This window comes from Malaclemys terrapin, chromosome 3, assembly GCF_027887155.1.
Source record: "Malaclemys terrapin pileata isolate rMalTer1 chromosome 3, rMalTer1.hap1, whole genome shotgun sequence".
Classification (NCBI taxonomy): Eukaryota; Metazoa; Chordata; order Testudines; family Emydidae; genus Malaclemys; species Malaclemys terrapin.
Window position 1 is genome coordinate 147,933,601 of NC_071507.1, and position 22,030 is coordinate 147,955,630.

A 22,030-nucleotide genomic window follows, 5' to 3' on the forward strand; every position below is an offset into this window, starting at 1 on the left:
TTCAGCTACGTGAATAACGTAGCTGAAGTCTAAGTACCTTAGTTCGAACTTACCATGGGTCCAAACGCGGCAGGCAGGCTCCCCCGTCGACTCCTCGTACTCCTCTCGTGGAGCAGGAGTACCGGCGTCGACGGTGAGCACTTCTGGGATCGATCTGGGATCAATTTATCGCGTCTTGTCTAGACGCGATAAATCGAACCCAGAAGATCGATTGCTTACCGCCGGACCCGGAGGTAAGTATAGACGTACCCTTAGTCACGTTGCTTAATGAATGAGTGGAAGGCACTCAGATTATAAGCATTTATATAGAATAGATGGCTACTCACTATTATCAAATCCTTCAGAGAGTCTTGTGAGCCATTTGCGGCAGGTATTAGAATGGGGTTGGCCCATAAAAGGCAGCCAATCCATAAATGTAACAGTGTTGTTTCACAGGAAGTCACTGCAATTAAAGCATTTTAAGAGGAATAGGGCTACTGAAACTGACCCCAGTAAGAGGACATTTTAAAGGGGATAAATACCAATACAGACAGAATTACTGTAATGTACCAATTGTAAAGGGGATAAATACCAATACAGACAGAATTACTGTAATGAGGTCTGGTTAAATGCATGAAAAAAAAAAACCAAACACCCTGCTTTGCTTCAGACTAAAACCAAACAACTAGTCTGGCAATATTCTTTGAAAGGAAAATGGACAAGCTAGCAGTGTGGCTATAGGTCTGACTCACATCCAAATGCCCCTAAGATTAATCATGGAAGCAGCAGCCAAAAGATCTGACCCATTATTAAAGTGCTAGTTGGTGAAGCTTTCCCTTCTATACTGCTGCCTTTCATTATTTATTAGCAATTCAGACTTGGCTGGTTTCACACAGAAAGCTTATTGCAAGTAGACATGGGCAGACCTCACGGTTTTTGTTCAGCAGTTTTCACTTTGTTGTGGGGTTTTTTTGTTTGATGTGATTTTTTTGCATGTATGCACACAGACATTTTGCTTTATTTGCAGTTATGAGGGAATAGCTCTTTTCACATTTGAAACTTACAGAAATGTAAATTTTCACACAAAAGCACATGAAATCCTCTGGCTGCTCCTTTAGCAACAGCAGAGAACGGCTCATCTCTGCTCAGCTTTCTCTGTTTGGAGCATTCGGATGCCAGGTAGAACAAGCTCAGTGTTTCTGCTCTGCTGACTCAAGACATAGCAGCCTGAGCCACAGCCGGATAAAATGCTGCAGCCTGACATCCCCTCCAGTAAGAAGAGGGTAAGAAAATCCCACAATTCTGCTACACTTCCCTTATTTGAGGCAGTAAGAGACCATCCTGGATCCCCTCCAAGAGGACCACAGGGGAAGAATGTGGCAGCACAAAGCAGGTAGTACAGATATGGGAAAGATTTCCCATTGCCATGTCTCCTGACTCTGCTCCAAGGTTTGCTGAATCCCTTTCCTCCCCTCATTGTATTGTGGGAGGGAGAAGCAAAATGCAAGTATAATGAAGGCTAATCAATGTTAAAGGTGGGACTAGAGATCAGAACCAGATTCCAAACCCTGGGCTTAATCCTCCTTGCCATATGGTTTATCAGGATCAATGATACCTCCAGAAGTTTTTTAAAAAGTCATGCGTAATTCCCCAAAATGGATTTTGCAGGTTTCACTCTACATAATTTCAGTCCCCTAAAATGTTGTGACAAAAACTGTAATGGCACAAGAAATTGTGTGGCGCAAAGTGGCAAACATTTTCAGTTTATTTTTTTTATAAGTTTCCCACCACTATCACCCAGCTCTAGAAAAAAGTATTTTTTCCGCTTGTCTCTTTAATGACTATTAAGCCAGCTTTCTCCTGCAAACCTTAACTGAATTTTTGTATTCTAGTTTAATTGCCTTAGTAACCCTTTAAGTTCGTGTTTAGTTGAGCAGAATTTAAGAAAAATTACTTGACTGCTAGTTTTAAAAGACCTGTCCTGTGCCGAGTTGGATTCCACCTGTATAATTTTAAAATATTATTTATTTATATTGTGGTAATGCCCAAAGGCCCCAGTCAGAACTTGGGCCCTGTGTACTAGCTGTTATATGAACAAAGGAAGACCCTGTTTTAAAGACTTCACAATCTAATCTGAAACGAGAACCAAGTGAGTGTGGGAAGGGTGGGACAGAAGATGCGGGGGTAACAATAAAAAGATCACAGTTCTGTAAAGTTTTATGTGCACAATTTAATGATTTTCAGTCACTTGAAAGTATTTTTAAAATGATAAATTAGTAAGTAACCTCCGCCATCCCTGATGACTGCTCAATTTAACCATAGTGGTTGTCTGATTTCTTGCTGGTTTCACAGTATGGGTGGGTGTTGAAAAGGATTTGGAGGACTCAGTAGCCGCCTTACAAGTTACTTTAGGAAGGATATCTAAATTTGTACTAATGTAAAAGACAGCCATTTTGGTTTTGGAAACATCAGTTCACTACACTATTCAATTAATAAATCAATTTACATTTATTAAACTCAATGACTAGTACAATGGGGCCCTATACCTGATTGGATCTCCCTGTGCTACTGTTACACAAAATATTTATTATTCACAGATGATCTATATTATCCTTTGAGACACAGGTCTTGTCTTTACTGCTATGTTAACTCAAGTTATCTACACTCAAATTAACTCTTCTCAAGTTAGCCTAGCTTGAGTGAGAGCAGTCACACTGCAAAATACTCTACTTGAACAGAGTGATTGGGTTGGCAGCACAGAATAGCTGAGTCCCTGCTGCATTACTAGCTCGAGTGTCAGCAGCACTTGAGCTTCAACCCATACACCTTGACAAGCTAGCTAGCTCAAGTTTAAAGCACCACTTAACTTGAGCTGGAGATTTGTGTGTGTGGACAGGAATCAGGTTAGGGACAACAGTTGAGTTATACCTTGAGCAAACACTGCAGTGAAAACAAGCCCATTGATACTTTTCAGTTTTTCATTTCACATTAGTAACATAAAACGGTAATGTATAATAACAATTCCCCCAAGGCCTCTCCCTGACATCCTTTCTTGATCACCACCCTGTCTGTTATTCAGGCCCATTACCTCGGTGTCCTCTCTGACTCAGATCTCTCACATCCAAGCTATGTCTAAATCTTGCAGATTCTTTTCTGCATAACATCTCTAAAGTATAGCCTTTCCTATCCATCCACACATCTAAAACTCTTGTCCAGGCCCTCCTCATCTTGCATCTCAATTACTGCAACATCCTTTTATCTGGGCTTGACAAAAATCAATCTTGCCCTGCTCATATCCATTCAGAATAGTATATCTTCCTAGCCCATTGCTTTGACCATGTCACCCCTCTCTTTTTATTCCTTCACTGGGCCCCCCTTTCTATCACATCAACATAAGCTACTTATCTTCACTTTCAAGGTCCTTTCTGGCCTATCCCCACCTTATCATTTCTCATACACCGTTGAGGTGTCAACTCTCACCTCTGATAGGCTGGAATTACTGGCCTCTGTCACCTACATTTTCAAACAAACACCTTCATGCTTTCTCCCACTATAGTTATACTTTGAGCTAACACTGTAGCGAAGACAAACCCATAGAGGTACCTTAAAGATGGTTCTTTCACGTTTTTCCAGGGGGTATAATTATTGTTACTAAACAAAAATTTGGGATTGAAGCAGTTCATTATTCGCCCCCCCCCCCCCAATGAAATCGTAAAAGAAATTACCCTGGATTCCTGTGTGTGTATATTTGGGCATGTTTTTCTTTGGACAGTATCAAATTTATTTTAAACCAATATGATTTGTAAAATTTCTTCCTACAGAAAAGTAAAGTCCTACTAAAAATGTAATCTCTTGTAATATTTTAATTATGACAAACAAAGCAAAATACTTAAATACAAAAGAGGTTAGATGTACAGGGGAGAGAGAAAGAGATTAAAGGTATAATTCAGGGGTGGCCAAACTGTGGCTCGCAAGCCACACACAGCTCTTTTTCTGTTAAAGTGCAGCTTGGAAGCCCCCCAGAACTCCCCATTTACAGCCTATGGAAAATAGCTGCTATGACTCAGCAAGGCATGTGACCTGATCACATGATACTGAACTCCATTTTGGTACCTGTGTTATTCCACAAACTGGGCTAGGAACTTGTCTTAGAACAAAGGGTTCCCTCCCTGTGGAAAGACTATAAAAGATGGGGAGTGACATCATTTCTGGGTCTCACTGCCCACACAAGAGAACACCTGGAGAACAAAGACTGAACTGTGGGGAAGTGCTGGTCCCAGGCTAAAGGGATTTCTAGCCTGTGTATGGAAGCTTGATCGACTGCTTGTACTATCTTACAGGGTGAGACACTGTATGATTCAAATCCTGTGTAGTATATTAGGCTTAGATTGTGTTTGTTTATTTACTAGATAATCTGCTTTGATCTGTCTATCACTTACAATCACTTAAAATCTATCTTTCCATAGTTAATACACTAGTTAAGAAAATATAAAACAAGTTTATTTTTGAGTAAAGTGTTTGGGAAAAATCTCAGCTCAGTTGACAAAGGCTTGGTGCATATCTTCCCCACATTAAGGGGGCAAACAGATTAATTTAATGAGCTTGCAGCATACAGACCCCTGTCCAGTGCAAGACGGTATAATTCTGGTTTTATACTCCAGTAGGGGTGTAAGGTTGGGGAGCTGGAAAATTGGCTTGGGCCTCCATTGTTAGTTCATGAGTGGCTTAGGTAAAGCACTCAGGTGACTCAGTTGGGTTTGTGGCACCACCTGCTGTTGGGTTGGACCTGGAGGATCTGGCTAGATATCACCAATAGAGCAGTGTGGGAGGCCAACCCAACTGAATGGTTTGGGGACACAGTGGTTCCAACGGCTTCCAGGCTGCACTCCAGGGGTACATCCCATCACAACCAAGTCTAAGCATTAGAGCTGGTGTGGGGCAGTGTTTCTAATGAGATTGCCCAGCCTGCATTAGCAGTGAGGCTCCCCCACTAACAGCGGAAATCATTGATAACTGTGTTAAATGGTGGGACCTTGAGACATCCTAGAGGTTACAGTAGAGAAAGCAATGGAGGAGTTTCAGAGTAGCTGATGGTGGAGCAAGTAACCAGTGGACTGGCTGGGCAGATGGGTGATGGAATGAGTAGACAGCTGAGTGGATGGGCAATGGTGGAGAGAACAGACAGGTGATGGTGGAGTGAGTGGATGGCTGAATGGCGGCTGAGGCATTGCCTGGTGCCTTCTTCCCACACCCCCGAGGTAGAATGTGAACGCACCTCTGAACTCTGGGTCTTCGTTGACCAAGAACAACAGTGAGTGGGGTGCAGTGGAGAGAGTGGTGAGTAGCACATTGAAGGAACTTCTGTTTTTTGGACTTTCTCACTACAAGATGAGAACCTGAGGCAAAGTACACTGCCCAACGTACTCTGATGGGTGTTCTGTTCCTGGTTATTCTGAAGCATGCTTGCAGCATTTTCCCAAATTAATGCTGGGTTAATTTCCTCTTTTTATTAAAAAAATTTCTACAGGCTCCAGTGCTTGAGAGGGGACTCTCAAGTACTCCCTCTTAGGAGGCACCCAGGGTAGTGGGTAATTTTCATAAGTTATTGGGTGAGGGGGTCAAGCCAGTTGTGTTGCAAATGTTAAAAAGGAACCCCAAGGTATTGCACCCCGCCCTTGTCGCTAATGACGCCACCTGGCAGAAGAGTTACAATTCCAAAAGATAATCTACAATAGTAAAATCTTCCAAAGGATGTGATAAATGTAGTTAAACACCCTCTTTGGCTAAAGGAATTTGCCATAACCAGCCTGGAGAATGCTGTAGCTCCTTTCACTTTGGGAAAGAATTCATCCAGTGTTTGGAGAATATATTTCTCTCACAGCTGCTTCACTAAGTCTTTTTAAGATCCACACGGATTTGTATTTTTCCATTTTTCTTTATCTGGTACCACTGGGGGCACACCATACTCATGGCTCCGAGATTTTCTCAACTATGCTAATCTCTTCCACCCTCTTTAACTGTTTCCACTTTATGAAGTAATGGGATAGCCATTCTGCAAGATGTAGGTACACTATATGGTTCTGCATTGTCTCTTAAGGTTATTTGCACTGGATGTCCTTTCCAAAGTTCAATATCACCAAATATTCCATCAAGTTCTTCCACCTTTCTCACTAAGCCCATGATGGTTGCCATGCTGCAGCTGAGAAGGCTATTGGTCTGTGGTCCTTTGATCACATTCATTCTGAATGCATAGATCGTGTGTAAGTTTTTTCTGTGATGAACTGGCCCATCCAGTTAGAATACCTCCAGGGTTAGTCAGAGCTGTGTCTTGTGACATCAGCTCTGGGAGAGGTTGAAGGTGATTGTAAGTGCCTTCTGAGATGGCTGACATCTGCTTCTGAGTAGAATCCTGCAAATCCGGACATCTGCTTTATATCCATATATATCTGTGGCTGTATTATTTACCATCTTTGCAAATCAGATGCGAATCCAAATTTTTTTATCCACACAGGGCTCTAACAGTGAGATAGGGTGCTGGTATGGATGCAGATACATAGAAAAGATGGAGTGGTTGGATACAAGTTACTTGTGGATGCAGATCCACAATTTTTGTATGCATGCAGAACTCTACTCCCAAGTCAATTTTAAAGTCAATAGTCTTGCCATAAATGTTCATTTCCACTCTCCAGGTATGCTCCATCTTATCACAAGTGACAGATCCAGAAACAAAAGCTCTTGATTGTCTGTCTGTAATATGAGTCAACTCCCTGACTGCTTTGGTGCGACAAACAACTGCAAAATGTCTATATTTCATGCATGTGTTCCAGTGTGCCTCTGGCTGGGACATGCATCATCTCTTGAGGTATGGCTTTTTCCACACCTTGGGGAACTAGGCTGGAATTTTTTCCTCTTAGCCTGGAAATGCTCTCCTCTTGCCTCAGGGGTTTTATGATAATGACTTTTAACACTCAAGTATCTGTTTATAGCTTGTAAGCTAGATTCAGGTCTTTCAAGTTGCTCCTACCTTTTTTGTTGTTGTTTGACTAATTCTGACTGCTTTACCATCTGTAGCTAGAGTTAAATCTCTCTTCAATTGTAGCTGCTGTGAAAGGTAACCCAATAACCAGCCTGTTGCTGATTATTTTCAAGTTTTGCATTCCCCAAATCAGTTTTCAGCCAATATATGCAGAGCTCTTATAAAACAAACATTTTCCTCTCATTCTTAAATTCTCTGGTGAAAACATGTTCTTACGTTATACCCCAGAGAAATGTGGTTTATGAATGCATGGAATATAGAAAGAACCCTTTCATAGTAATCTTTGTGACTGTCTTCAATAAAGTCAAAGGATTTAAAGATATACTCTGCTTGATTCCCCATCACATATATTAAAGATACCTGTATGTCTCCAGTTTCTTTGGGGAGATTGCAATTTGAAATCTTGCAAAATACTGCTGCTGGTCTATTGTGGAGGTGTGTCAAAGCTGAGATTCTCTGGAGCATGGAAGAGTGGCATGTTGATGAAATCCTGTAATCTTTGTTGCTGTTCCTTTGGTTTCTGTTTTTAATTTACTCCTGACACCATGTCATGTTCTCCTCTACCAGATAGGGACTGGCTACAGAGCTTGCTTAAACACACCAGGTTATTCATGCTCAGCCATACCCGGCAGAGGTTCATTTAAATAAGGTATTTTACACACCCTGCCAGCTTGTGGCTGAACAGTTAAATACAGCTTAGCATGCCATTACAGTATGCATGAGAGACTAAGTTCTACAATGTCATGCCTTCAGCTCCCATGGTGGCCTATCTAGGAGGTGTCAATAAAATTACCTCAGCTATTTGTGTTACATAAAGAAAACCTACATTGCCATTATAATATTGATTAGTCTTCCAAAATCCATTACATATTTTAGAAAGAGATAACTCATAAGTAATTCTCTCCAATTTGTATTTCAGAGATGATATAAAGAGTTAGTGCATTCCCCCTCTTTTTCTGGAAGATTAATTTATGCCATTATCTTCAAAAAAGTAAGATTAGTAATATGATCTCTTATACCAGGGTGGCCAAACTTACTGGCCCTCAGAGCTGCATATGACAATCTTCAGAAGTCCAAGAGCCAGGGCACATCTGCTGGGAGCCAGGGCTTCAGCTGAAGCCCCAAGACTCCCCTCCTCTCTGGACAGAAGCCCCTACCCGACTGCAAGGTAGACGTCCTGAGCTGCGTCCCCCAGTCTGGTAGGTGGAGAATGGGTGGGTTCTGTGGGTGGGGGGGCACTTCCAAGCCGTACTTTAATAGAAAAAGAGCCGCGTGTGGCTCGCGAGCCATAGTTTGGTCACCCCCAAATTATACCTTTAATCTCCTTTGTCTCTCCTGTACATCTAAACTCTTTTGTATTAAGTATTTTTTTTGTTTGTCATAATTAATCAAAATATTACAAGCCTATCATAATTACATCACCATGGTAAATATGGGGTGCCGAATGTCACACTGGTTATCAGTGATTTCAGCTCTATTGATCAGCAACAAAAGACTCTCAATTGAGTCTTAATCAGCTGTCATTACAAAGTGGAGAGGGGAGGGTCAAATGGTGTATATGTCCCTTAGGCAGAGCTCACACCCCCAGGTACAAATACCGGTCTCCACACTCTCTCCTTTCCACTGGGCTTTGGCACCCCTGTTTGCTGGCTTAGTGAGCACAGTTCAGTTGAGGATAAACACCTCAATCAGGGCATGCTAAGCACAGTTCTACTCCCCTTGATTCACACAACAGGGATAATGCCACTTAGTTACCCCTGCACCCAATAACAAAGTGACTTGCAATCTGACCCCAGCTAAAACTGATCATTTGGGCAAAGCAGCTCTTGCTGCACACTTAAGTGGAGTGGATGTGTTTATGTAAACAAGGTCAGTTCCTGAAGTCTTCTCCACCAGCACATCATTAGATGTCAGGGGAGAGCTCATTCAGACCTGCTTACATACTCTCCCCATCCAAGAATTTATCTACACAAATCACATTCCATATTGTACCAAGTCCAGTAGTTCCTCCTAAAGGGTATAAGGAAACCTCCTCTGGTTGCCACAAGCCTGTGAGCTAAGTATATTGGTTCTTCACTAACCCTCCAGGTGCGTCATAAATTAATCTGGTTACTGGCCTTTAACTCAGTCATGCCTATTGAGAGTGGTCCTTGCAGGGTCAGGGGGGATTTAGTCTTGGGCTAGGGATAGTGAGGGTTTCTTTGAGGGTCCCTCAGCTACTGGCATAGGTCCCTGCATCTCTTGTTCTAGTAGTGGCTGGTTCAGGGCATCAGGGACACCTTCCACCTGTATGTCCCCACTGTCCAACAACCTAGCTGAGTCATCACAAGGCCTGCCTTTCTTCAAGGAGGTCTGGGAGTGTTTGTGGGGAGGACTCATCATCCCAGGCCAGTCTCATTTGTGGTATGGGTTTGCCAGAAATGGGCCTAAATGCTTCCACCTGGGGTTTAAGGGCCAAAAAGGTGGAGCTCTCACAAGGGTTAGCTGATGGAGACCAGAATATGGTCCCCATTCTATGATACACCATGGTAGTGTCCTCTTCAGACTCACTCTCAGATGTTCTCAGTAGGTGTGGGTTAGCCCCAGGATGTCCACTACCTGTGTTTGGGCAGGGGCTTTGGTCCAGCACCCTTTTGCCAACCAGGTCCCATATCCTGGTCCATTTCATAAGGGGCACCAACCAATTCCCCCACAGGTAGTAAAAGGTTTCTGTATACTGTCTTTACTTGCCCGAGCCCCATTTCAGGTTTAATCTTGTAGACCAGCAGCTCTCCCAGTTTTTCCCATCACCAGGAAAGGTAATGCCTTTCATCTGTCAGCTATTTTGTGTTTGCCAGCAACACCCAAATTTCACCACAGAACTGTCCCCTGGCTGGAGCTCATGCGAACGGTAAGTTGCTTGTTACTGTCCGAGTTCTTGCGAACTGTAGACATAGCTATGCAATAAGCTTCCTGTAGCATTCAGCTGGGCCCTCGTTAAAAAGTAAGTCAGTGGATTGTTGTCTGTCCACACTTGTAACTGAGCATTATACAAGTAGTCTCAAAACTTCTTGGTGATGGCCCATTTCAAGGCCAGGTACTCCAGCTAGTGAATGGAGTAGTGAGTCTCGCTATCAGACAGTCCTGTTGGCAAAAACCAGAGGTTTACATTTGTCTTCCACTTCCCAATGTAAAACTGCTCCCAAGCCCTCCAAACTGGCATCAGTATGTAGGATAAATGGCTTGTTTGGATGAGTAAAGACTAGGACTGGGGCATGAGTTAGGCAGTTAATGATTTCTTGAAAAGCCCTTTCACATCTATCATTGGATTTCTAAGGGGCCATAGTGCCTCTGATTGGGAGGCTTTGGGGACCACCCCCCCTTACTCTTGTTCTTAGATTTGTACTTGCTGGACTGGTATCCCCTGGTAAGATCATTAAGGGGCTTTATGATGGTAGAATGATTCTTCACTAATCTGCAGTACTAGCTGCTAAATCTGAGAGAGGTCTTGAGCTCTCTGCAATTATGTGAGCATGGCCATGTAATGAGTGCTTCTATTTTATCTGGATCAGTACTCGCACCCTCTTGGGACATAATGTGACTCATGAACTTCACTGAGGTTCTGCAGAACTGGCATTTATCAAAGTCCATAGGCTTCCAACTGGTCTAGAACTTTAAGTCTTTCTTCATGTTTCTCCAAGGTTCTCTCAAACACAGTTAGGTCATCCAAATAAACTAAAACTTGCAATAGTTCATGTCTCCCACAACTTTCTCCTCAGGATGTTGAAATGTAGCAGTTGCTCCAGAAATCCATGGAAGCAAGCTGCTAAAAACCCTAATGGACAAATGAAGACTGTCTTCACCTTATCTTCTGCTTCTAGAGGAATCTGGTAGTATCCACTTCTGAGATCCAGTACTGAGAACCACTGGCTCCTGAGCAAACCAAAGCATCTTGTACTCGAGGCAGGTGTACTGGTCAGCTACACTGTGCCTGTTTAGGATACTGTAGTTGATACACATCTGGATTTTCCCATTCTTTTTATGGAACACCATAATGAGGGAGGTGTACGGGCTGTGGGACTCTATAATGATGCCATTTGCAATCAGCTCCTGAAGATGCTGCTGCACGTCTTCCATCTCAGAGAGCAGTCTTCCTAGACTTCTCCCTGAAGGGATGCGAGTCTTCTAGTCTGATGTTACATAAGAATGGCCATACTGGATCAGACCATAGGTCCATCTAGCCCAGTGTCCTGTCTTCATAGAATATCAGGGTTGGAAGGGACCTCAGAAGGTCATCTAGTTTAACCCCCTGCTCAGAGCAGGAACAATCCCCAGACAGATTTTTGCCCCAGATCCTTAAATGGCCCCCTCAAGAATTGAACTCACAACTCTGGGTTTAGCAGGGTTCTTCCGACCGTGGCCAATGCCAGGTGCCCCAGAGGGAATGAACAGAACAGGTAATCATCCAGTGATCCATCCCCAGCTTCTGGCAAACAGAGGCTAGGGACACCATCCCCGCCCATCCTGGCTAATAACTATTAATGGACCTATCCGCCATGAATTTATAGAGTTCTTTTCTGAACCCTGTTATAGTTTTGGTCTTCACAACATCCTCTGGCAAAGAGTACCACAGACTGACTGTGCGGTGTGAAAAAATACTTCCCTTTTCTTTGTTTTAAACATGCCTATTAATTTCATTTGGTGTCCCCTAGTTCTTGTGTTATGAGAAGGAGTAACTAACACTTCTTTATTTACTTTCTCCACACCAGTCATGATTTTATAGACCTCTATCAAATCCCCCCTTAGTCGTCTCTTTTCCAACCTGAAAAGTGCCAATTTTATTGATCTCTCCTCATACGGAAGCCGTTCCATCCCCCTAATCATTTTTGTTGCCCTTTTCTGAACGTTTTCCAATTCCAATACATCTTTTTTGAGATGGGGCGACAACATCTGCACACAGTTTTCAAGATGTGGACGTACCATTGATTTTTATAGCGGCAATATGATATTTTCTTATTATCTCTCAGTGATTCCCAACATTCTGTTCACTTTTTTGACTGCTGCTGCACATTGAGTGGATGTTTTCAGAGAACTATCCACAATGACTCCAAGATCTTTCTTGAGTGGTAGCAGTTAAATTAGACCCCATCATTGTATATGTATAGTTGGGATTGTTTTCCAATTGCATTACTTTGCATTTATCAACATTGAATTTCACCTGCCATTTTGTTGCCAGTCACCCAGTTTTGTGAGATCCTTTGTAGCTCTCTGCAGTCTGCTTTGGACTTAACTATCTTGAATAGTTTGGTATCATCTGCAAATTTTGCCACCTCACTGTTTATCCCACCCTAGAGTTAGGGATCCTATAGATAGAGCACTTCAAGCTAGGGTTCGGGTCTCATATGGGTAGGTGACATGGAGTTAGGGTCAGGGTTCTTATGGGTCAGGCTCCCCTCCCTGTGGTTAAGGTTTCTATGGATAGAGTACTGTAATGGGATCGGCACCCACCTTTTGTGAGTACCCCCTTTTCTCTGGCCAATAATGCCTGCAAACAGTTCTTTTCACGGGGAGGGGGGCACCCACCTATTATGGATGGCCCCCTTTCTCTCGGTTAGGTGTTAACCTGCTTTTCTTTTTTGGTCTTACATCGGAGTGGCACCTGCCTCTCGCAAGCACAACCCCCACCCCCTCGACTGCTGGTTCTTGGCTGGTCTTCAGCAGCTCAGCCCTCCCAGCCAAGCTTCACACGCTGTCCCCCCTGTCGGGGTATACAGTCAAAGTTCTTTCTCAGCTCCTGGTATGGAGGCCACAGTTCTCGTGCTTCTTCCCTGAGGCACTGCCTTCTTCAATCACCCAGCCGGAGCCCATCTTGGTACCCTCAGCTGGTGTCCTTTTAGGCAGCCCTCCCTGGGCTCAGTCTGCAACCAGACCAGCAGGGCCCATCTCGGTACCGTCACCTGGTCTGGCCAGGTCCTGGGCTCAGTCCACCTGGTCTTCAGCCTGCCTGCACTGTCCTTCTGCTGGTCCTGCTGCTCTTCCCGCCAGCCAGGCACCCCATCTTCAGCAAACTTCCCTGGGCTTCAGTCCTGTCTGCAGTGCGCGCTCTATAGTGAGCTGTCTGTGGTACTGCTGCTCTTTCAGTCACCCAGTCTTCACTTCTCAAGTACCACACAGCAACTGAACTTCACTGCTCTGCTCTGCCTGTCTTATATTGGGCCCTTCTGGCCCCTGATTGGTCGCTCCATCAGCCCCTCTGATTGGCTGCTCTTCTGCAGCCACTCTAGGCTCCCTGGAGGACTTCTCATTGCTCTATTCTGGGGCAGTGTGATGCAGGGCTATGAGGCCTCCAGCAGGGAGCATCCGGGCCTAGTCTGTCCTGACACAAGTACTCAGACCTATAGTGTCATTGCAGGTACTGTTAATAGAATCTTGCCCGCCTGCCCTAATGCTGCTATTGAGAGCTCTGACATTCACTTTTTAGCGTTCTCCCTTTTTCTATAGCTTCAACACAAACTGTATGGATCGTCAGGGTGATTAGATATTGGTTCCCTGCTTGTTGTCTTTAGTAATCAGCGAGTACCTTGAAAAGACTGCAGTTGGTCCCTAGCAGCACAGACATATCCGAGACTCCTTTAGGGTCAGGGCATTTTAATGCAGGTGTGTCTACCTCTTCTCTTACCCTCATAACCTCCTCTGGAAATTCAAGATACACAATTGTAACCCATGTGCCTAACGGAGATATCTCTTTAAGAGATCCAGTGACGGGAGGTAGGAGTGAGTTGTGTCTGTCATTGTTGCTAAGCAGATTTAGCACTCCACATCTAGAAGCTTCTGGAATTGGGTATGGTAGTTTTTGGGTGTGCTCCAATAGGTTCCCTGTTGCTGGGTCAGACTCGCTGAGGGCAAGCAGTCAGGGCAGCTGCTTTACAAAGGGCCATGTGCCCTGTGTGAGTTTGGAGAAGCTGAAACCAGGAGCAGAAAGCAGGCTGTTGTTCCTAACTCTGAAACATTTTGCAGCAGGTTAGTAATATTGTTAACTCTCTAACAGAGGAGCATGGGCAATGCTAATTATAGCAAGGGGAAATTGGGAGGGAAAATAACTTCTTCTATTTTAATTGTATTCTTTGAATGTTGTTTTAATTCTAACCAAACTGTTCTAGTTAAATTGTCTCAACTAGTATGACTCATCAACTTTTCTTTAAATGTAGTAATGGGGAAAGATTCATTTTTATATTTTACTATTCTCAGTTTTGTATTTCCTTGTAAGGGTTTTCTTTAAATCTGTACACTTGTGACTTAACTGACTGATTGGTTAATCAGTTAGCTGACTGGTTAGCATGATTTCAGCAGAGGAAGAGTCTGAATGGATTCCAACTGAAGATTCCTACAAGCAAGTGGAGGGAAGATGTTTTAGACTCAGCAAACTGTATAGATTTGATGATCAAAGACTAACTGAGTCTTGGGTGAACTAAACATAAGCTTTTGGGAACCCTCATTTTTTTTCTCACTGTGGTTCTGTGGGAACTGAACTGTTCAGATTTTAATTTGTTTTCTTTATTTATGTTTATGTATAATTGTGAAGATAATGTTTGGATTATAAAATAGCCATGTTATGCTGTAAAAATTAGATTATTTGTTTATCATAAGATTTTATAAAGTTATTTAGCTAAATTCATTTCTTTAGTTCCTTTTGGGACTTGAATGAATGTGGGGAGACTGACCCTATGCAATCCTTCCTGAAAATCCTTAGAGAGTGAAGTCTGGGTCTCCAGCTGGGAGTTGGGGTTTTTTTAGGCACTGGAGAAGAGCAATGACATGAACTCCAGCCCACACAAAGGTTACACAATGACATATGTAACCTACACACCTCCTGAGTGTGGTGTTCTGGCCTCTCTAGTACTGAGATCACTTAGAGATTAATGAGTCTGCTCTGTACCTTTAGCTAAGGGCCAGTTAGCTTTTAGCTCATGAACTAAGCTCCAGAGGTCCCAGGTTCGATCCCGCCCACCAACAACCAGAGTGTGTCGGCATTACACGTACTCTTGGTAGGGGTATTCATTGATTTAGAGGTCACAGTGACCAAGCCCTGTCAGTGGCTGCATAGGCAGATGCCAAAGCATACGTTGGTAGCAGGCTTAAAATATAATAATCCCTTGAGATCTGTTATAAAGCACTGCTTTACATTCTGTCTCTTTGATTCTCAGAGCGACCTCTGATTGAGGCCTTATCAGTTTTGGTGTGATCCCAGCTGGACAGCTTTTTCCAGGGAAGCCTTCAAGTCCTGAGGGTCTGGTCCTCAGGTTTCCATACACTAAGGAGGTATTTTCTTCCTTACGACACTTGGCAGCAGCATGTCCATCCTGGCCACATCTGTAGCATAAGAATTATCCCTTTCCTGTTCACTCTGGTGGCTCTAAATGCTGACTTCTCCATCACCACAGCCAGAGGCTCCTTATGCCTAAAGTCTTACCTCGGTTAATGATACTGCAGTAGCTCAGCCATCTGTTCTGCCAGGACCTGTACTCATTGGCCAAGTTCCTCTCTGGTGCTCGTCGTCAGTACACTGGCTGTTCTCAGGGGTGCTGTGCTGGTTGACTCAGATGGTTGGGCCTCCCAAACCTCACCGGCTGCCTGCCTTCCTCCTCTCTGGCAGCTTTTTAATCAGCTGGGAGTAACTCAGTGGACTTTCCTATCACATTCTTAACCAGAAATGAAGTAGAATTGGGTTCAGATATTGAGTTCCTCTTACAATTTGAGTCCCTGGTCTTATTGAACCCAGTCCTTGTTGCTGCTGACTCCAGCTGGCAGAAGAGTTACATTTTGGGGGCAGGGGGCTTATCCTGGATCTCTATCAGTAACCCACACAAGCACATCTTGAATAAACCATGAATTTGGGGAAACAATTTTGTTGTATTTGGGGGAAAACATGATTAGTATAATGGGTGTACACATGTTAGAGGATTGGTGCAAGGGGATGAATGTTGACCTTAAGAACTACTTTCTAGTAACTGGGATACTTGAGGCATTAGATGAGGGCTCAATTGAATCCACTTTACAAGCAGTTACAGAATGCCTGAACAAGTGCAGAATGCCCCTTTTTATAAGGGACAATGATACCTTTACAGCACTGTGTGAGCTGCCAAAGGCATGTGACCCCCCCCTCTCCCTCCACTACACCCCACTCTCAGTTGTTGTCCTTGTTCAGCCAGGACCCAGAGTTCAGAGGTGCCTTCATGTGAGTTCACCTCCCAGCTGGGGGTGAGAGAGGGCACTGAGTAATGCCCCAGCTGCTGCTTGGCTGTCACCCACTCTTATCTCCTGGCCACTTACTCCACTGTTCATTTGCTCCACCATTGCCCGTCCACTCTGCTGGCCACTCGCTCCACCATCAGCCACTTGTTTGATCCATTGGCCTTTCGCTCACTCTGCAACAAGACACTATCAATTGAGTCTTAATCAGCTCTGTCATTACACAGTGGAGAGGGGGATGGTCAAATGTTGTCTAGGATCTGTAGGCAGAGCTCACACCACTAGGTACAAACACCTGTCCCCATCCACTCTCCTTTCCTCTGGGCTTTGGCACCCTGCCCCCAGGCTTAGCGAGCACAGCTCAATTGAGAGTGAACCCCTAAATCAGGGCATGCCAAGCACAGTTCTGCTCCCCTTGATTCACACAACAGGGATAACACCACTTTATTACCCCAGTATCCAAAACAAAGTGACTTGCAATCCGACCTCAGCCAAAAGTGATTATTTGGGGCAAAGCAGCTCCATCATGCTGTGCACCTAGGCAGCATGGGTGTGTCTATTCAAACAAGGTGATTTCCTGAAGTTTTCTCCTCCAATTCAGGATAACCAGTGCACCTGAAATTTTCCAAAGAAAGATGGCAGAACTGTTCATGAACACCCATGGAGATGTAGTTTTCATTAATGATATTCTGATATATGGAGAGCACAACAAAACTTGAAGTTTGGACTGAAGCTAAACAAGGAGAAATACATTTTCTGCCTGCCCCAAATCGAGTTTTTGGGACAGACAATAAACAAAGATGGAATCAGTCCCAGCCCAGAGAAAATAAAAGCACCAACTAATGTTCCAGAAATGAGACATATACTTGGGATGGTAAATTATCATGGTCGATACATACAAGACAAAACCACTGAATGAACTGTGAAAGTCCAAAACATTTGGGCTTTGGAGGCCAAATCAAGAAATTACCTTCAAAAAGGTAAAAGAAATTATCTCAACAGCTCCAGTTCTCAAATACTATGATGCAAGCAGCTCTGGCCTACGTGGTGTATTGTTGCAACAACATAGCTATGAGTGAAAGCCACTTGCATTTGTCTCTCACACACTCAGAGAAGCAGGAAAAACAAAATACACAGATTGAAAAGGGGTTCCTGGCAAGCGTATGGGCATGTGAGAACTTTTACAGATATCTGTGTGGACTGGATTAATTTACACTGTTGACAAACCATAAACCTCTTCAGAGGGGTAGCTGTGTTAGTCTGAATCTGTAAAAAGCAACAGAGGGTCCTGTGGCACCTTTAAGACTAACAGAAGTATTGGAGCATAAGCTTTCGTGGGTGAATGCCCACTTCATCAGACGCAAGTCTTGCGTCTGATGAAGTGGGCATTCACCCACGAAAGCTTATGCTCCAATACTTCTGTTAGTCTTAAAGGTGCCACAGGACCCTCTGTTGCCATAAACCTCTTGTAACCCTCATCAGTGGAAAAGATCTGTCTCAGCGGTGCTTGATCAGACAACATCTACTGCTAAGGTTAATGCAATTTAACCCAATTGCTAAATATGTTCCTGGGAAAAATCTGGTAATAGCAGATAATGTCATGTAGTCCAACATTGCACTCACCTACCCTTGACCTCAAATATGATGTAAAGCATACGTGGATGCTGTGGACACATACAGACAGACCAGTGTCAGAAAAGTGACTACTCCCGCTACAACAAGCAACCTTGACAGACATGCCACTTCAAGAATTTCTCAGTTACATCAGGGGTGGTTGGCCCAAGTATCTAAAGGACACTAAGGAAGTGACAAGAGACTACTTTGTGGTGCATGGACAATTAAGCTAGTCAAATGGACTCATAATTAAATTGCGTTGTACAATTGCATTGTAATTCCAAATGAAACGAGAAGAGAAATCCTAAACCTCATCCAGGAAGGACATCAAGGATTAACTAAATGCTGTGAATGGGCCAACTTGTCAGTGTGGTTGTCAGGCATCTGCAAGAACACTAAGAATAAAATATCTGCATGTGAACATTTCAGAACTAACAGACCAACACAGCAAAAAGAACCTTTAATAACAACACTTCTACCAGACTAGCTGCAGATTTATGCAAATTCCATTGTGGATTATTTTTCCAGCTATGTAGCAATAATGTATTTGAAAGACATAACATGTCATAGTGGTATCGAGAAACTGAAGTGCACTTTTGCTCACTTTGGTATTCCAAAACAACTAGTAACGGACAACAGACCACAATTCACTGCAGCAGAATTTCTCATTTCGCACAAAACATTATTTTGATTAGATTACTAGCAGTCCACATTACCCACAAGTGAATGGAGAAGCTGAGAGAGTTGTAGAAGCCAAGAAAATCATACAGCAGGAAGATCCATTCCTTGCTCTTCTGAGTTACAGTTCAACAGTGGCTACTGGATATAATCTAGCACAACTCCTGATGGGAAGACAACTCAGAACTACTCTTCCAACTTTGGAAAAGATCTCTAAAGTGGCCAGACAAGAAAAGAGTAGACAAATCAGATAAAGGCTAAAATTGTTTATGAACACTTTTACACCAGATGTCACTTAGAGATCTGCCAGGTCTAGAACCTAGTGACCATGTTCACATCAAATTGGATGGAGCAAAAGGATGGCCAACTTCAGCTGTCACAAAGAAAAATAATTCAGTGCCCAGATCATATGTGATTGAGACCAACTGTGGAGAGTTCAACAGAAACTGTTAACATCTGTAGTTTGTTCCTAGAGAGAAAAATCAACAGAACAAACTCTACAGATGATAGATGCAGAACAAGAAGACAACTCAAGAATTCTGGACTGACCATAGCCAGTCATTGCAACTAATGGATAGCCAGATGACCTACATGTTATCCATATGGATCATGTAAATAGAAGACCAGTACAATTCAGAGACACTTAACAGACTGATACATACAGAACTTCAAAGACAGCACGAGGATAAATATAGTAAATGGAAGGAATGTAGAACTTAAAGGAGATTAATGGAATGCTAAACTGTATTGTAATTCAGCCACTTGGTGCCACTGTGTGTAAAATACCTATTTAAACGAACCTCAGCCATAGCTGACAGATCATTAAAGGCTCTTATGAAGAACATATCTGTTGTCTATAAGCAGCTCTGTAGCCAGTCCATATCTGGTACAGAAGATCATGACACTGTCTAGTCTGCCAGAGCTCGAGTTTGTTGGGCTTCAAAGCATAAATATCACACTTTATTTTTAAGATTTTTTTTTCCAGTCAAGCCTGCATCTGATTTCTGGCTTTGATTTCCTCCTCACTTGTTTGTTTACCACAACATTTACTGCAATGTATGAAGCACTCAAAGACTGCAGTGATAGGCAAATTGTAAATTATTAAAGTAAATGAATAACTGTATTGTACAAAAATGGAAATAAATGTTATTTGGTTTAGTGGAACTAATATAATTAGCATATGTAATATTTTCAGAGACACTGAAGCTCATTTGTGTCTGCTTTTTGGGCAAATGATCCATTATTAATAATAAAAATATAAGTTTGAGACCTATTTTATCCCAGACTGAAGAAAGGCATTTAACTAACATACACAAATCAAAAATAAATCAAGAATAACCCTACCTGTCAAGAATTTAGCACAAGTACCTATAATTTGAGAAGAACTGGCTTCCTTTTAGCTCATATTGTATTGGTAGAGCTGCTGCCTCTTTAGCACTTCAGTGGTGCAAGCCCAGAAAAATCTTATTAACCAGGAACATTAAATAAACAAAACCGCATATGAGATATGGAACTGAATATTTACTGCTTGCTTGTTATGTTGCAAAGCAGAGCTGGGTAAAATATTAATTGCAATGAGCACTGTTTTTTTCTTTGAAATGTGCATGTTTTTTGAATTCACAAAATGTGCATGAAAACAGAAGGCAGTTACACAAAAAATGAAGTTCTCACTAAAACGCATTCCAAATTGCTGTGTGTGTGTGGGGTAGGGTGGGGGTGCGGAGGAATTCTGTTAGGACACAGGAATTAAAATAAGACTATTCGTTCTTCGGCATTTAGAGCAGAATTGGCTTGTTTTGATTCCTCACAATTCAAATAGTATTAATTCTGGTTCCCTAACTGAGTCTAAGCATGTGGTTTGATGAGTTACCTGAAACCATTTTGACCCATTTTCTCAGATGGATTGACTGTGTTGTGTCTGAGCCAACCAGGGGTAAAAAAAAAAAAAACACTTTATAGAAAGGAGCGGCTGCTTTCTGCTGCAGTAGGAGTGTGGGAAATATGGACGTATTGCCCTCTCAGAGGTCTATTCAAAATTTTAAAGGAAAAATTCTGTCAGTTGCACTGATACAACCCATTAGATGGTTTGCACTGATGTAACTGAAAGCAGAATTGGTCTGATGAGCATGCACAATAAAAATGTTCACTGTGCATACAAAGTGGAATTCAGTGGAAGTAACTGAGATAAATGATAGCATTATATGACCCCTATGTATTATGCTCGGATATTTTAGATAGCCATCACAAATACATAATACTTAGTGCATGCTAGTTTGGTGCTTAAACTTCAGTGCTATGTGGAGTGGAGCATGAAGTGGTTTGGATTGACTAAGGACTCTTAGTGGTAATAACTTCAGCCCCTTGGGGAATCAGGATTTCTCCATTTATCACATCCCTGCATGGGGCACATCAGATTTTTTTCTTCCTGGTTAACATTCAATTAACTCAGGATGCACCACAAAATTCCATTACACAACCCACTTCCATGAATTTAGTGTATTGTACAGAACTTATTGTGCAAAATATGGCCCTTAATTAAAGTTGTGGCTACTCATTAGCTGAATCAACTTATAATTAATAAACCCAGGCACCTTAGCATATCGACTACAAGCTGATTTAAGGGGGATTTTTTAAGATCAGGTCCAGGGTGCATACCCTGTTGTCCCCCTTTGTTGGGGTGATAATTTCGATAATTACCCTAATATTATATTTCTTAGCTGGGATCTGATTTTTTATTTTTTATTATTTTGATTATATTCAATCATTTATAATACAGATAACCAAACAATGTATTTGTTACATTTCAAAACATTGCAGATACAATATAGCTATTAATATTACATTAATATAACAGTGTTTTTTAAAATGAACTTATGAATTTTAACGTGGGTCTTGCCAAACAACTGATCACATTGTTTAACAAATCCCAAATCAAAATTAACAAAAAATTGTTTATAATTACATTATATATTGAGGCACATATACCTGATTTATGACTGACATTCACAAAAGAACTGAACTACCATTAGTGCATTATAATAATAAACCAATGGTGATTATAGTTTAATTATAATATTGAAAGGGTGGTACCACAAAAATGTTTTAATCTTTTTATACCTTTGCGCATGCAAAAATGATTTATCCCCCTACAACAAAACTCCCCAAATTAAAAACCTAACAACAGTTACATGACATTAAACATATAACCAAGGGACAAATAATTCCAACATTGTTATATATAAAATAAAACTTTGAAGAAAAACTCCAAAGACTTAAACATAGACAACAAACCACTAAACAAAGGATTAGATGTTGCTATTTAGGTCCAGGAAACCTAAGGGTTAAAATGATCAATTACCCTTGACTTAGTTATATTAGTATTGACTAATAAGGCAGACGGGCACTGGAAATTTGTTCATTTCTAATGAGAATGAAATGGAAAAAATCCTAATTGAGTTAACAACCTCCTTTTAACTAAATTAGACTTCAATTTTG